Source organism: Plectropomus leopardus, chromosome 16 (genome assembly GCF_008729295.1).
Source record: "Plectropomus leopardus isolate mb chromosome 16, YSFRI_Pleo_2.0, whole genome shotgun sequence".
Lineage (NCBI taxonomy): Eukaryota > Metazoa > Chordata > Actinopteri > Perciformes > Serranidae > Plectropomus > Plectropomus leopardus.
This window is the reverse complement of record NC_056478.1, coordinates 4393985-4407650: the sequence shown is the minus strand read 5'-3', so window position 1 is coordinate 4407650 and position 13666 is coordinate 4393985.

The window sequence follows — 13666 nt, the reverse complement described above, 5'->3', positions numbered from 1 at the left end:
TGAAAAGTGACTGGTCTTGTCCATCTGCAAGGACTTTCCAAGATCTCCAGTATCTGTTGACATAGGATAGAAAAAATATTATATTTCATGTCTCATTTAGAATTATCAGTTAAAAAAAAGACGTAAATGAAGGAAGTCAACTGTGGTTTGGGAGAATCAAAACTGGGAGTTCTGTCTATTTGTGAAGTGAAGTCACAGTATTAATCATCTCATTTACAGCTAAAGGGTGATGATACTTTAAAAGGTACACTGTGGTTGAAAAAAAAATGTACTTAAGGCTTCATTTTACATCTGAAGTACAGAACTTTTGTTTTCATTGTTTAGCTACAGTGAACATTTAGACCACAGACACAACCCTCATGACTGTGATATCAATCTAAAACTCTACTGCCTTCATACCCCAGCACCAACTGGACAAAGCTAAATCAAAGTCAAAAGCACACAGATATTTGTATTTTGATTGGCCCCACAGCTGTGACTTTGGAGATGTAGATTGTAGTGATGTGAGAACAACTGTGACTGAGGTTACACCACCAAAAACCTGGTGGGAACGTGCACTGTCTGGTTATATGCAGATCCATCTGTACAAGTCTGTTGATGTTTAGCTGCACACCGTGTGTCTGTGTGGATATCTGTGTAAATACATACTGGGATTTTTTTCGTTTCCGTTTTATGAACTACAAATGGGATTGTTATCCAATAGGCCGATTTCTGCAAACCGCTGTTCCGGTAGCTGTTTCTCGATCTGGCAGAGTTTTTATTTTGTTCGAATTCTGCACTTAATTGTATAGCACGATGGGACATGTTATGGTATACAGTGGTGAACAAAACATTTAAAAAACGGCCAGGAACTCCATAAAGTAGCATGTGGAAAAAATGACCAAAGGAGCAACGCTATGCTATGGTGAAAAACACACATGTCCAAAAGTAAGCTGAAATCACTTAGTATGGCATGTAAAGGCATGTTATAACAGACCTCTACATGCTATTCTAAGTGGTTTTCAGCTGTTTTTGGGACGTGTCAAATTTCGACATTTTTGCCATACTATAGCCTTGCTTCTTTGGTCATTTTTTCGACATGCTATTTTATTGGATTTCTGGACATTTTGGGGTGTTTTTTCACTACTGTATGCTATAACATACCTCTACATGTTATGCTAAGTGGTTTTCAGCAATTTTTGGGACGTGTCAAATTTCGACATTTTTGCTATACTATAGCCTTGCTTCTTTGGTCATTTTTTTCGACATGCTATTTTATTGGGTTTCTGGCTGTTTTTGGATGTTTTTTTCACCACTGTATAATATAACATGCTTCTACATGCTATGCTAAGTGGTTTTCAGCTGTTTTTGGGACGTGTCAAATTTCGACATTTTTGCCATACTATAGCCTTGCTTCTTTGGTCATTTTTTCGACATGCTATTTTATGTGGTTTCTGGACATTTTTGGAAGTTTTTTCTCACAACTATATATTATAACAGGCCTCTAAATACTATTCTAAGTGGTTTTCAGCTGTTTTTGGGACGTTCAAATTTCGACATTTTTGCCATACTATAGCCTTGCATCTTTGGTCATTTTTTCGACATGCTATTTTATTGGATTTCTGGACATTTTGGGTGTTTTTTCACTACTGTATGCTATAACATACCTCTACATGTTATGCTAAGTGGTTTTCAGCAATTTTTGGGACGTGTCAAATTTTCGACATTTTTGCTATACTATAGCCTTGCTTCTTTGGTCATTTTTTCGACATGCTATTTTATTGGGTTTCTGGCTGTTTTTGGATGTTTTTTTCACCACTGTATAATATAACATGCTTCTACATGCTATGCTAAGTGGTTTTCAGCTGTTTTTGGGACGTGTCAAATTTCGACATTTTTGCCATACTATAGCCTTGCTTCTTTGGTCATTTTTTCAAACATGCTTTTTTATTGGGTTTCTGGCTGTTTTTGGATATTTTTTTTCACCACTGTATATTATAACAGACTTCTACATGCTATGCTAAGTGGTTTTCAGCTGTTTTTGGGATGTGTCAAATTTCACCATTTTTGCCATACTATAGCCTTGCTTCTTTGGTCATTTTTTTCGACATGCTATTTTATTGGGTTTCTGGACGTTTTTGGATGTTTTTTTCAATACTGTATATTATAACAGGCCTCTAAATGCTATTCTAAGTGGTTTTCATCTGTTTTTGGGATGTGTCAAATTTCGACATTTTTGCCATACTATAGCCTTGCGTCTTTGGTCATTTTTTCGACATGCTATTTTATTGGGTTTCTGGCTGTTTTTGGATATTTTTTTCACCACTGTATATTATAACAGACTTCTACATGCTATTCTAAGTGGTTTTCAGCTGTTTTTGGGACGTGTCAAATTTCGCCATTTTCACCATACTATAGCCTTGCTTCTTGGTCATTTTTTCAACATGCTATTTTATTGGGTTTCTGGATGTTTTTGGATGTTTTTTTCACCACTGTATAATATAACATGCCTCTACATACTACACTTAGTGGTTTTCAGCTGTTTTTGGGACGTGTCAAATTTTGACATTTTTGCCATACTATAGCCTTGCTTCTTTGGTCATTTTTTCGACATGCTATTTTATTGGGTTTCTGGCTGTTTTTGGATATTTTTTTTCACCACTGTATATTATAACAGACTTCTACATGCTATGCTAAGTGGTTTTCAGCTGTTTTTGGGATGTGTCAAATTTCGCCATTTTTGCCATACTATAGCCTTGCTTCTTTGGTCATTTTTTCGACATGCTATTTTATGTGGTTTCTGGACGTTTTTGGAAGTTTTTTCACAACTGTATATTATAACATGCCTCTAAATGCTATTCTAAGTGGTTTTCAGCTGTTTTTGGGACGTGTCAAATTTCGACATTTTTGCCATACTATAGCCTTGCTTCTTTGGTCATTTTTTCAACATGCTTTTTTATTGGGTTTCTGGCTGTTTTTGGATGTTTTTTTCACCACTGGATAATATAACATGCCTCTACATACTACACTTAGTGGTTTTCAGCTGTTTTTGGGACGTGTCAAATTTCGAAAATTTTTTGCCATACTATAGCCTTGCTTCTTTGGTCATTTTTTCGACATGCTATTTTATTGGGTTTCTGGCTGTTTTTTTGGATGTTTTTTTCACCACTGTATAATATAACATGCTTCTACATGCTATGCTAAGTGGTTTTCAGCTGTGTTTTGGGATGTGTCAAATTTCGACATTTTTGCCATACTATAGCCTTGCTTCTTTGGTCATTTTTTCAACATGCTTTTTTTTATTGGGTTTCTGGCTGTTTTTGGATGTTTTTTTCACCACTGGATATTATAACATGCCTCTGAATGCTATGCTAAGTGGTTTTCAGCTGTTTTTGGGACGTGTCAAATTTCGCGTATTTTTGCCATACTATAGCCTTGCTTCTTTGGTCATTTTTTTTTGACATGCTATATTTTATTGGGTTTCTGGCTGTTTTTGGATATTTTTTTCACCACTGTATATTATAACAGACTTCTACATGCTATGCTAAGTGGTTTTCAGCTGTTTTTGGGACGTGTCAAATTTCGCCATTTTTGCCATACTATAGCCTTGCTTCTTTGGTCATTTTTTCGACATGCTATTTTATGGGGTTTCTGGACGTTTTTGGATGTTTTTTTCAATACTGTATATTATAACAGGCCTCTAAATGCTATTCTAAGTGGTTTTTCATCTGTTTTTTGGGACGTGTCAAATTTCGACATTTTTGCCATACTATAGCCTTGCTTCTTTGGTCATTTTTTCGACATGCTATTTTATGGGTTTCTGGCTGTTTTTGGATGTTTTTTTCACCACTGTATATTATAACAGACCTCTACATGCTATGCTAAGTGGTTTTCAGCTGTTTTTTTTGGGACGTGTCAAATTTCGCCATTTTTGCCATGAGAATGCAATAAAGGAGCAGAACGTTCAAATTTAAGAATTCATCAAAGCAAAGCAAAGACATTAACAAAGGGGCTTCTTTGCTTCTTTGGTCATTTTTTTCAACATACTATTTTATTGGGTTTCTGGCTGTTTTTGGAGGTTTTTTTTCACCACTGTATAATATAACATGCTTCTACATGCTATGCTAAGTGGTTTTCAGCTGTTTTTGGGACGTGTCAAATTTCGACATTTTTGTAGTTTCTGGACATCCAAAAACAGCCAGAAACCCAAAAAAGTAGCATGTCGAAAAAATGACCAAAGAAGCAAGGCTATAGTATGGCAAAAATGGCGAAATTTTGACACGTCCCAAAAACAGCTGCAAACCTTAGCACTCACGTCCCAAAAACAGCTGAAAACCACTTAGCATAGCATGTAGAAGCATGTTATATTATACAGTGGTGAAAAAAACATCCAAAAACAGCCAGAAACCCAATAAAATAGCATGTCGAAAAAATGACCAAAGAAGCAAGGCTATAGTATGGCAAAAATGTCGAAATTTGACACTTCCCAAAAACAGCTGAAAACCACTTAGAATAGTATTAAAAGGCCTTTTATAACATACAGTGGTGAAAAAAAACATCCAAAAACAGCCAGAAACTCAATAAAATAGCATGTCGAAAAAATGACCAAAGAAGCAAGGCTATAGTATGGCAAAAATGTCAAAATTTGACACGTCCCAAAAACAGCTGAAAACCACTTAGAATAGTATTAAAAGGCCTTTTTATAACATACAGTGGTGAAAAAAACATCCAAAAACAGCCAGAAACCCCATAAAATAGCATGTCGAAAAAATGACCAAAGAAGCAAGGCTATAGTATGGCAAAAAATGTCAAAATTTGACACGTCCCAAAAACAGTTGAAAAACACTTAGAATAGCATTTAGAGGCCTGTTATAATATACAGTATTGAAAAAAACATCCAAAAACGTCCAGAAACCACATAAAATAGCATGTCGAAAAAATGACCAAAGAAGCAAGGCTATAGTATGGCAAAAATGGCGAAAATTTGACACGTCCCAAAAACAGCTGAAAACCACTTAGAAATAGTATTAAAAGGCCTTTTATAATATACAGTTGTGAAAAAAAAACTTCCAAAAACGTCCAGAAACCCCATAAAATAGCATGTCGAAAAAAAATGACCAAAGAAGCAAGGCTATAGTATGGCAAAAATGTCGAAATTTGACACGTCCCAAAAACAGCTGAAAACCACTTAGCATAGCATGAAGAGGTCTGTTATAATATACAGTGGTGAAAAAAAACATCCCAAAACAGCCAGAAACCCAATAAAATAGCATGTCGAAAAAATGACCAAAGAAGCAAGGCTATAGTATGGCAAAAATGGCAAAATTTGACACGTCCCAAAAACAGCTGAAAACCACTTAGAATAGTATTTAAAAGGCCTTTTATAACATACAGTGGTGAAAAAAACATCCAAAAACAGCCAGAAACTCAATAAAATAGCATGTTGAAAAAAATGACCAAAGAAGCAAGGCTATAGTATGGCAAAAATGTCAAAATTTGACACATCCCAAAAACAGCTGAAAACCACTTAGAATAGCATATTAGAGGCATGTTATAGTATACAGTGTGAAAAAACTTCCAAAAACGTCCAGAAACCCATAAAATAGCATGTCGAAAAAATGACCAAAGAAGCAAGGCTATAGTATGCAAAAATGTCGAAATTTTGACACGTCCCAAAAACAGCTGAAAACCACTTAGAATAGCATGTAGAAGGCCTGTTATAATATACAGTGGTGAAAAAAACATCCAAAAACAGTCCAGAAACCCAATAAAATAGCATGTCGAAAAAATGACCAAAGAAGCAAGGCTATAGTATGGCAAAAATGTCAAAATTTGACACGTCCCAAAAAAATCAGCTGAAACCACTTAGAATAGTATTAAAAGGCCTTTTATAATATACAGTTGTGAAAAAACTTCCAAAAACGTCCAGAAACCACATATAAAATAGCATGTCGAAAAAATGACCAAAGAAGCAAGGCTATAGTATGGCAAAAATGTCAAAATTTGACACGTCCCAAAAACAGCTGAAAACCACTTAGAATAGCATTTAGAGGCCTTTTATAATATACAGTTGTGAAAAAACTTCCAAAAACGTCCAGAAACCCATAAAATAGCATGTTGAAAAAATGACCAAAGAAGCAAGGCTATAGTATGGCAAAAATGTCAAAATTTGACACGTCCCAAAAAACAGCTGAAAACCACTTAGAATAGTATTAAAAAGGCCTTTTATAACATACAGTGGTGAAAAAAACATCCAAAAACAGCCAGAAACCCAATAAAATAGCATGTCGAAAAAAATGACCAAAGAAGCAAGGCTATAGTATGGAAAAAATGTCAAAATTTGACACATCCCAAAAACAGCTGAAAACCACTTAGATAGCATTTAGAGGCTGTTATAGTAACATACAGTGGTGAAAAAAACTTCCAAAAAACGTCCAGAAACCACATAAAATAGCATGTCGAAAAAATGACCAAAGAAGCAAGGCTATAGTATGGCAAAAATGTCGAAATTTGACACGTCCCAAAAACAGCTGAAAACCACTTAGAATAGTATTAAAAGGCCTTTTATAATATACAGTGGTGAAAAAAACATCCAAAAACAGCCAGAAACCCAATAAAATAGCATGTCGAAAAAATGACCAAAGAAGCAAGGCTATAGTATGGCAAAAATGTCAAAATTTGACACGTCCCAAAAACAGTTGAAAACCACTTAGAATAGCATTTAGAGGCCTATTATAATATACAGTACTGAAAAAAACATCCAAAAACGTCCAGAAACCACATAAAATAGCATGTTGAAAAAATGACCAAAGAAGCAAGGCTATAGTATGGCAAAAATGTCGAAATTTGACACGTCCCAAAAACAGCTGAAAACCACTTAGCATAGCATGTAGAATCATGTTATATGATACAGTGGTGAAAAAAACTTCCAAAAACAGCCAGAAACCCAATAAAATAGCATGTCGAAAAAATCATTTTTACAATGATTTTTGACATTAATGATTTGTTATGTTATTTTTTTCACATTTTTATTACATCCTCTTCTATGATTTTCACACTATACTATACTTTGACTTTTTCAGCTTTTATGATCTGTTATACTATGAAGGTTGTTTTTCGTTTTTTAATTTTTTTACATTTTCGTGAGATGCTATATAATGATGTTTTTCAAATATATTTATTGACATACTTAACTATGACTTTTTCCAGTTTTTTGAGATACAATAAAATTATTTTATTATTCTTCACAACATACTATACTAGGAGGTTTCTCACATTATTCTGATTTACATTACTATGACTTTTTTTAAGGTTTACTATACTATGAAATATTTTTCACAATTTTCACGACATTGTGTACTGTGACGATTTTCACATCACATTATATCATAACTTAAATATATCATGACCTACTACGCTATTTTCTTCAACATTTTTATGACATCTTAAAGTATAATATGTCCTCAAAAATGTGAAAAATGCAAAAGTACAATAAATCAAAAAAATCATATTATAGTAAGTTGTGAAATTGTGGAAGTCATAGAATAAACCCTATACAATGATTTTTCACATTTTTAATGACATAGTATACTACGACTTTTTAAGTCTTTTTCCATGTTGAGTAAACAAAAATGTCCTTTCATTTCCACTTGAGAAAAGCACAGAGCAGCTTTGGGCATGATATACTTTGTACTTAGTATCTCCCTTTAGTCCTACTAAAGATTTACCTCCCATTTAAGCTCATGTATTTATGCCCTAAATACAGCAGGAATATACCACAAAGTTTCTGATATTTTAGAAGACTGTTATATCTTGAGCAATATTTTATCTTTACAAGTAAAGCCTTACCATTTGCAGAGAGGGTGCAATGGAAAAAATGTGTCAAGAACTATGCAGAAGTATTATGAGCCACAAGAGTTATGTATTTCAAGAAATTAAGCAATGAAGCATACCCTTAATAGTAAAACAACGTGCACTACACAGAGCCCTCAGCAGATGGAGATGCAGAACAACATATGTTGTCGCCTGCATGGCTTTTTGCTGGTGGTTGCAACAGTTGAGGACAAAGAGCAAGAATGATGACAGTGTTTTTTCTGCACACGTTTCCCTCTAAAATGAGTTTCGCAGGTAAAACAACACATGGCATTTTTATGGTCTTTTCACAGTGCAAACAACATGTGCTGAACTTAACACCTCTGACTCATACAGCTCTGCTTTCTGTTGCAGACTTCATTAGTAATTGATTGTCTCGTCACCTGCGAGATTGTCTGGCTGCAAAAAACTTTTGTTTTTTTTTATCTTTGCACTCGCGGGAACTCTTAAAACCCCCCGGGGAGCACATTCAAGAAGTTTGGGATGGGATAATGACTCAACTTTCAGAGAGGAATTACAAATCCTCAACTAATCTTTGAGAGAAACTGCCAGAAAACTTCAGAGGAAGAAAGCTGTACGGCTTGTATATCATTGAGTCAGTTATGTCTGAAAGCCAAGGCCCAGCATGTCCGTCATGGATTGTGTAGGTGCCGAGTTTTGCCTGTCAAAACAGCTGGCAGCTGATCACGACAACCGCTTATCTTGACAGGATCTCTTTCATCCAGAAATATGACTCTCATGGAGCAATGATTCATCCAAACAATATGCTGTGAGCGAGCCAGAGGTTCACTCGTGCGTTAAATATTCCAACAAACTGTTTTCCTCGACCTAAGATCATCACACGTCAGACTTTATTACGACTTTTTCCCCATTTTTTCTGAGAAACTACTATGAAGTTTTTTTTGCACATTTATGACATGCTAAACTATGTTTTTTTTCCCATTATGACATATTATACTGTCATTTTTCACATTTTTTATGACATGATAAACTATGATTTTTAAAGATATACCAAATTTTTCCACATTTTTTGACATGCTATACTATAAAATTATTTATATATTACATTTTTTTTACATTCTGTGCTATGATTTTTAATGACATACTGAGGGATTACTTTTTTAAAATTTATTATGACATACTATAGTATGATTTTCATTTTTTACATACTATACAATGACTTCATTTAGATTTTTAATTTCATGCTATACATTCTCTTCAAATTTCCTAAGACATATTATTCTACGATTTTTTCACACTGTTATGACTTTTTGAAGGAAAATGACATTTTAAGTAGATTTTACGGCATACTTGAGTCGGACTTTTCCATGCCATGATATTGGACAGCATTTTTTTGACTGACTTTGTTGGATGCTTTCTGGATATTGTAAAAGAGCAAACTAATAGACGCCTCTATTATCTGATAACCTCATTTCTTTTTGAGCGTCAACCTGCTGAAGGTTAAGCTCCCAAGTGTTGGGTTAAGGGCGGCTCCATGAGCTGAGGTTAAAGTGACACAGTGTCCCTCCGGTCAGAGTGTATTTTAGCGAATTAGCTGGTGTTGATCCTGAACTGACAGTTAATCAGAGGTGGCATCAATTAAACAGTGTTCGGCTCCGGTTGCTGCTCTGCGGCGCTGGACGTTTTGTGCGCCGCTGACCCCCGTGACTCATACACACACGCTGTCATGGCCAGCAGCCGGAGCCTCGTTAACCACCGCAGCACCCCGGACCCCCCCCCCCCCCCCGCGAGGTGACACTCAATTATGGATGACCATCATTAGAAACCGGACACGCCGGAACCCAGGCTCGCCCAGACTGACACACACACACACACACACACACACACACACACACACACACACACACACACGTACCCCCCCCCCCCCCCGCGAGGTGACACTCAATTATGGATGACCATCATTAGAAACCGGACACGCCGGAACCCAGGCTCGCCCAGACTGACACACACACACACACACACACACACACACACACACACACACACACACACACACACACACACACACACACACACACACACACAAACACTTGTGATGGGCACGGCGATTATTCTCAGAGACACCCAAGACTATTGAAGTGCTAATGGAGTAACACCATCCATTTCATTCCATAACCGCTGCTCCTGTAACCCCTGTGGCCTCCAGGTGACCACCAGTATGCCTTTTCTACATCGGTATCATAATTAGCCAATTAAATTAGTGTCAAGTTATGATATTACTCCAAAGTAATTATATTTCAAAAATTTGTCCGTTTTTTTTTTGTGTCAGAAAGCTAAATTTCTCGTATAATAACAATATAATATTCTTTCCCATTGTATCTGGAAGTTGACGTCGGGGTCAGCTGCATATTCGCTCTTTTGTCTCTGCTCCTAATCCTGCGTTTGTTCTATGAAAAAGCAAACACAAAGGACGCGTCTCTCATCGGTCATTAACAGAGGGATTAAGCTGCAATACATCAAATGATGACACAGACGGTCATGCATCCACAGCGGTGCACGCAGCCACATCCAACAAAGGTTTCAGCTTTCAGACCTGAATCTGTGTTTGTCTGTCCACATCGCTGTCGTCTCTTTACACTTTAACTCAGCTATGATGGCCTGATGGCTCTGGAGATGACAAATATCTCAAAAACGAGTCGACTAGTTCAACTTGTTTAGTCGAAATGACTCGGATAGTGGACAGCAAGTGCACATCCATCGACTGGACTGAAGACCACGTGGATTTTGATATAAGACCAAGAGGCTTCTGTAATAAGTAACCAGCTTGTCCCTAAAATGTCAAACATCAGAGTAGACATGTCCAGGCACGTCGAAAAACAAACTAGATTAAACACAGAGATGCATGACTAACTGCCAGTGAGCACAACTGTCCGTCTCTATAGCATCTTATCTACGGGAGCATGACAGAGGCTGAAACTTTAATACAACTTTTTCTACATTTTGAATTACCAGCCGAGAGTGGAGGACATGGAACTGAGTGCGCGTGGAGGGAGGACGTGATAGTCAAAGACCACGCGGAGAGGCGGAGAGGCAGAACAGTTAAGATAAAGCATTATTAAAGCTGCGTCCTGAGAGACTCATGAAGTCAACCCTGCACTTCTTATATTCCTCATAAACAAGGACGTATAAATAAAACTAGATACAGTTAAAGGAGTTAGAGGCCAATGAATGTTGCTCAGTGGCGAATGAAAAATGTCAGTTCTGCTGTTTAATGTTGCAAACTCAAAGCACAATCAAGCACAAGATTATAAATCCAAATACTGGCTCATAAGCTGTGGGTTTACTTTCACTCTGCTCTGGTTTTGTGACGGCTGTCAGGAGCTCACTTTTGTCAAATGCATCACCGATAACCTGCCTTGATCTCATGCAGCACGTTTTAAGCCGCCGTTTGATGTTACAGGCGCACGCCCTTCTGACGGAACAATGTTCAATGTAGCGTGCATGTAAACACCAGTCGCCATGGATACATCTTTATGTGCAACATGCATTATTGATCTATTTTCCTTAGGCTACTTAGTTTGTGCAATTTATACGCACCATTCAGATTCAGTCTGGCTGAGCTCAGGGAGGAACTGGCTGCTTGTTTAGACTCTCCAGGATACACAAGATCTTTTTTCTCCATTTGGGCCCCAAATATTACACTAAAATAACCTTAATAGGTTTCTGAATAACTGTTTTTAGATCGAGTGTATTTCTTTAGGCTTACTGAACTTGGCAAGTTGGCCGTTAAGCAGCCGTCCTTGTTTAGTGTAATGCCATTGTTCAGCGTGAATGTGTGTGTTTGTCTGATACAGTATCAGAGCTTACTGGTTCATATCAGCGTTAAGTAGCCAGAGAGGTAACTGGAGTGGGGGATGTATCCACCTCAGTGGGTTCAATCTGTCCTCATTGGGCACACGCTGAACATGCGCCATGCCCAGCAAACACACACACGCACACACACTCGCAAACAGAGTATCAGGTAACAACGCCTCAATTATTCAGCAGCTACGAAGAGCGCCGCCAAGCAGCAACCAGATTCCTCCACATCTCTGCAGCACACCTGAATATTAATGATCCAGAGACAGTGAGAGAAGAGCGACAGAGGACGTACGAGCGAGGGTGAAAAGGCTTGTCACAGATTTGGAGGAAGGATAGTTTAAATTTTGTGGTATGAATTAGATTTGCAGTTGTGTAACAAATCATATAGAGAGCTCATCTACCGCTCTCACAAATGTGTAGTAGTTAATTGGATTAAAGCTAAAATGGTCAAGTAAAAGATGTGTTGATGTTGGTTGGTTCATCAATATAAAAACTGTTGTGTAAATGTTATTTAAAAGAGTCAAAATTGTTTCCACGTTTTGGCTGCTGCCACAATTTGAGTAGAGCTATTCTGGTCCTTGTCCACCACAAAACACTTCACATGTAAGCGGAGACTTTATCAGTTTACCGAACGGCTGAGGAAGCACAGACAAAACAGAAGTAGTTTCAGTCTAGTGAGGAGCAAACCACAGACGTATTCCTAATCAACGAACAGATACCCAGCTAAAGCTTAAAGGAAATTATTTTGTTTAACCAAAACTTTCAGCAGGTTATAGATACTACGATTTCAGCAGTGATTAAATGATTACTTCTTATTTCACTGCACTACCTCAGGTGGCCAAAGTGACCTGCCCCAGCTTTGGCCCAAACTCAGCACGCCAGAAGAAATAAGTCGGGTCAAATCCAGTTGCTCGACTCAGGTAAGTCTCAGGATGAATGACGCCCAAAAATAAGGCCTGATTCTGGCTGATGACACAGCAATCACTGAGCCAGTATCCAAAAAAACCTGGCCGGGCATTGGTTCAAATCGACATGCTAGAAGAAACAGTTGGGCCGTATGCGGTTGCCCAACTCAGGTGAGACTCTGGATGAGTGACGCCCCAAAATGAGGCGAAATAAACACCAATGATCACCAGATCATTGTCAAAAATGGCCTGACACAGCATCGGTGCACTCGGCCCTCCGCAACAAATAAGTCCATCAATATGATGAATGACGCCTTAGCATCTGCTGACACTGCCATCACCGGGCAGCTATAAACAAGATCCTGGCCCAGCATTGGCCCAAACTCAGCACGCCGGGTTGTGGTTATCAGAAATCAGTCGAGAGGGGCGCCTGGTGGCTCGGTGCCTCGGCCCTTTGCTGCATGTCATCCCCTCTCTCTCTCTAAAAAAAAAAAAAACGGAGAATCCGGGTGTGACTCGGTTGAGACTTGGGTAGAATAACGGCGAAGAATTGGGCCTGTTTCTACCTGGCATTACCACGATGGTCTGGGATAACCGCAAATAAGCCATAAAAATCATCAGTGCAGGACGTTTTGGTGACAGTGTGATGAGGCTCTATAACTTCACCGTTTTACGAAGAGTTGGTTAAAAAATTGTGCGACATCCATCGTTTTGCCTTATAGAAGGACACGTTGAGTTCTGGCTTATTAATAAACCGATAACTTTGCCAAAAACTTGCCATGAAGACACATAACAAGACTGAGGTGGAATTGCGACTTTTTACTTTGACTGTCAATGTTAGTACAAAAATGTATTTAAGAGCAGTGAATACATGTCTGTGTGCATTCTGCACTTCACATTGTGATGATGGAGATTAACATGAAATTCCAGAGGAAAATTATTAACATGAGCTAAACCAAAGCCCAGCCACAAAAGGCCAAATTAAAATTAATCTTTAACCAGAGTTAGAATTTTTGGCACTGCAGTGTATAAAGGATGCGTACTGTTTGTTTGTTTGTTTGGGAGGGAGTCCTCTTGGTGGGTAAGGC